General features: G+C 40.1%; 1 pseudogene; it reads left to right on the top strand.

Annotated features, from left to right (window-relative positions):
• Positions 1–4,708, top strand: part of LOC103255057 — a 24,114-nt pseudogene that overhangs the window by 2,939 nt on the left and 16,467 nt on the right.

Genomic DNA, 4,708 nt, shown 5'->3' with positions numbered 1-4,708 from the left:
GAACCTGCGGGCTCAGGCAATCCACTCACCTCAGCCTCCCAAAGGCGCGGGATTACCGACTGAGCCACCAAGCCCAGCTATCTGTAGAATATGTACCTCATAAAATGATTGTGAGAATTAAATGTACTTCTAGCATCTTGACTTTCTTCTGGGGAGTACACAGCATAATAAACCAAATAGATTTTGGCTAGCGTTAGACTGTTGCTACTGGTGGTCTTATTGTCAATGTGTGATTTAGAGGAGGTTGGCCCAGTATTTCCAATAAGAGGACTGTGGTTTTGTCTCCATGGGTACAGAAAAGGTGCTAAGTACATGTCATCTCTACTGTGGCCAAGAGTGCATCGCTCTCCTCATTCACAGTCCTCTGTTTGGCAGGCTGGCTCCTGGGAGAGAGCTTGGTCAGCTTCGGTATTCCTTAGGAAAGCAGTTTTGGGTCTACTGAGAGACTTGTGTGTATCAGAGGCTGAGATGGGTGGTTTAATATTTATAACAATCCTGTGAAGAAGACATTATCATCCTCATCTTACAGATGGTGATACTGAGGCTCCAAGAGATGGCGTCATGTGGCCAAGGTCACACGACTAGCAATTTGAAGAGCAGAGATTTCAGTCAAGGCCTTTGGAAACCCAAGTTGTTTTCGTTATATTGTGCCTCACTGCCTAGAGACAAAGATGTGCTACTTAAAATCTTGAATTGTTGGTGAAGATTTGGTTCATTGGTGATTTTTGACTCAGGATTATAACAGGAAGTAAAAATGGAGGTTTAAGCATAGGGTCAGAAATGGAAACTGAAAGATGGGAAGCTACCTGGGCTTTTGGGAAATTTTGTTCAGAATAAGAAGGATAAGGATAGAGAAGTACCCTTCTCTATCCTCTGTGTGTGTGTGTGTGTGTGTGTGTGTGTGAATGATTAGTCAGACTAATGTTGAAACAACAACAAAAATAAAAACCCAATTCTCCATGGCTTAACTCAATAAAAGTTTGTTTTTTTCTTATTCATGGTCTAGTGCAATGGGGTTACCTCAGCTCCATGCAGTCACTCAAGGATCCAGACTTCTGTCTTGTTGTGGTTCCACTGTCTTCTAGAGCCTTAGAGCCTTCCACTGGATGAAGATCCTCTTCATCCTTCAGCAAACAGACAGCATGGAGAAGTCACTCCACACTTAACATCCTTGTTCAGTGGTCATACATGTTATTTTCACCAACATCCTATTGGTGAGAACTAGTTGTGCAGTCCTTCTCAGTGCAAGGAATCTAGAAATGAAGTCCAGCAATGTTTTTAGGAAGAAGACAACGTGATATGGGTGAGACCTAATAGGCTTTTTAAAAATAATAACAGCCGGGCTCGGTGACTCAGCCTGTAATCCCGCACCTTGGGAGGCTGAGGTGAATGGATTGCCTGAGCTTGTGGGTTCGAGACCTGCCTGGGCAACTTGGCGAGACCTCATCTCTACAATAAATCAAAAATTAGCCGGGCATGGTAGCGCGCACCTGTAGTTCCAGCTACTTGGAAGACTGAGGCATAAGGATTGCTGGAGCCCAGCAGATTGAGGCTGCAGTGGCAGGGAGCGGCCACTGCACTCCAGTCTGGGTGATAGAGTGAGACTCCAACTAAAATAATAATAATAATAACAATTACTTTAAAATATAGCAAACAATTATTGAACAATTATGTGCATGACACTGTACTCCACAGAGTTTATTTTATTTAATTCTCATTTAATCCTTGCAACAATCCTGTGACAGGTAAAGAGGTACTTATGAAGATGACTCCCTCACTTTATAGATCAGGAAACTGGTAACTGTTCCTTTGCTTTCTCTCATTAATGTTTTGTCTTTTGTAGAATTTCATATAAATGGTCACATAGTATGTTATATTTTGTGTTTGGCTTTTTTCACTTAGCATACTTATGAGATTCATTCATGTTGTTAGTATGATCAGTCTTTTTCATTTTAGCCTGCTAGTGGGTTTTATAGTGGCATTTCATTGTAGTTTCAGTTTGCATTTCCTTAATGACTAATATTTTTTAGCATTGAGCATCTTTTTATGTCTTTTAGTTATTTCTCTTTTTTTTTTGAGTCAAAGTCTTACTCTGTAGCTCAGGCTGGAGTGCAGTAGCATGATCCTGGCTCACCACAGTCACAACTTCCTGGGTTCAAGCAGTCCTCCCACCTCAGCCTCCCAAGTAGCTGGAATTACAGGCTAAGTTTAGATTTTTGTAGAGGTGAGGTCTTGCTATGTTCTGGCCTCAAACTCCTGACCTTAAGCAATTCTCCTAGCTTAGCCTCCTACCTAAACACTAAACTAAATTTAAACACTAAAATTACAGGTGTGAATCACCACAACTGGCCTGTAATTTTCTTTTCCTTTTTTTGGAGTCTAAGTCTCCCTTTGTTGCCCAGGCTAGAGTGCAGTGATACACTAATGGACACTGCAGCCTTGACCTGCTGGGCTCAGGTACTCCTTCTGCCTCTGCCTTCCAAATAGCTGAAACCACAGGAGCACGCTGCCCATGCCCAGCTAATTTTTTTATTTATTGTAAAGATGAGGTCTCCCCAAGTTGCCCAGGCTGCTCTTGAACACCTCTGGGCTCTTGCCTCTGCTTCCCCAAGTACTGGAATTAGAGGTGTGAGCCACTGCACCCAGGTTAGTTATTACTTTTAAGGAGTCCCATTTATAAATTTTCCCTTTAGATGATTTGTGCTTTTTGTGTAGTAAGAACCCAAGGTCACAAATCTCTACCTAATTCAATAATTTCTCTAGAAGTTTACATTATTAGCTGATATTATTTACATTTTTTATTTATTTTGGCTTAATTGTGTATGACATGAAGTATAGGCTGTTATTTTTTTCCCTCCATATCTAATCCTTTCCTTATTGATTCACTTTGGCATCTTTGTCAAAAATCAACTGAACTATATATGTATACGTGTATTTCTGGATTCTATTCTGTTTTATTGCTCTATATGGCTATTCTTATGATGATACTACACCCTTTTGATCTTAGTAGTTTTATGGTAAATCTTGAAAATAGGTAATGTATGTCCTTCAACTTTGTTATTTTTCTAGGTCAATTTTTACCAGAAAATCTGCTAAGATTTTCATTGAGGTTGTAATTAATTAATTAACTAATTAATTTTTTGAGTTAATTAGTTTTCACTCTGTTGCTCAGACTGGAGTGTAGTGGCATGCTCAAAGCTGCCGCAGCCTCGACCTGCTGGGCTCAGATGATCCTTCCACCTCAGCCTACCAAGTAGCTGCAACTATAGGCACGTACTACCATGCCCGGCTAATTTTTTGATTTATTGTAGAGATGCGGTCTCACCATGTTGCCCGGGTTGGTCTCGAACCCGTGCTCAGGCAATCTCTCGCTTCAGCTTCCCAAAGTGGTGGGATTATAGGCATGAGCCACCACGCCCAGCCATGTATTTAATTTCAATCAAGTTCAGTGGAATCAACATCTTAAAAACATGGAGTCTTGTTATCTGTGAACATTGTATATTTCTCACTTATTCAGAGCTTTAATTTTACTCCACTCTGTATTGTAGTTCTCAGGGTAGGACTTGTATACATTTTGTTAAATTGACTCTAGCTTAAAGAAAACAGTTTTAATGCTATTTGTAAGTAGTATTTTTTAAAAATTTGAATTCCAATGATCAGTTAATAGATTTATCTATTTTTTCTTTTAATTATATCAGTTTTTACTTAATGTATTTTGAGACTCTGTATCTAGGTACATACCCAGTTAAAAATGATATGTCTTCTTGAATTGATCCCTTTACATTATGAGATGATTCTCTTATCCCTGATTATAGTCCTTGTTCAATAGTCTACCTTATATGATATTCATATAGCCACTTAGTTATCTATTAGTATTTGCATGTTTTTCTCCATCTTTTTTACTTTTAATTACTCCATGTTTTTATGTTTAAAGTGAGTGTCTTGTAGGCAACCTATAGTAGGGTCTTTCTTTTCTATCCAGTTTTATAATTTATTCCTTTTTAATTGGAATGCTTAGACCATTTGCACTTAATGTAAGTATTGATATAGTTGGATTTAAATCTAAATCTTGTTTTTTTTTTCTCTTTGTTCCCATATGTTCTTTGCTTATTCCCCCCCCGCCCCTTTGGCCTTCTTTTAGATTTAATTGAGTATTTTGTATGATTAAATTTTTAAATGAAACTTTTTTTTTTTTTTTTTGAGTTGGAGTCTCACTCTGTCGCCCAGACTGGAGTGCAGTGGCCACTCCCAGCCACTGCAGCCTCGACCTGCTGGGCTCCGGCGATCCTTCCGCCTCAGCCTTCCAAGTAGCCGGAACTACAGATGTGCGCTACTATGCCCAGCTAATTTTTTTTGATTTATTGTAGAGATGATGTCTCGCCAAGTTGCCCAGGCGGGTCTCGAACCCGCGGGCTCAGGCAATTCACTCACCTCAGCCTCCCAAGGCGCGGGATTACAGGCTGAGCCACTGAGCCCAGCTATGAAACTTTTTATTTTGAGATAATTGTAGACTTACATACAATTGTAAGAAATAATACAGAGAGGCTGTGCACGGTGGCCCATGCCTATATTCCCAGTGTTTTGGGAGGCTGAGGTGAGAGGATTGAGACCAGCCTGGGTAACATGGCAAGACCTTGTCTGTACAATAAATCAAAAAATTGAGCCGGGCTCGGTGGCTCAGCCTATAATCCCGTGCCTTTGGGAGGCT

This window comes from Carlito syrichta, unplaced genomic scaffold (assembly GCF_000164805.1).
Source record: "Carlito syrichta isolate Samal-C Ts95f unplaced genomic scaffold, Tarsius_syrichta-2.0.1 Scaffold287779, whole genome shotgun sequence".
NCBI classification, from domain to species: domain Eukaryota; kingdom Metazoa; phylum Chordata; class Mammalia; order Primates; family Tarsiidae; genus Carlito; species Carlito syrichta.
The sequence above is the reverse complement of the archived record's forward strand: the minus strand, read 5'-3'. Positions and strand labels throughout refer to the sequence as shown.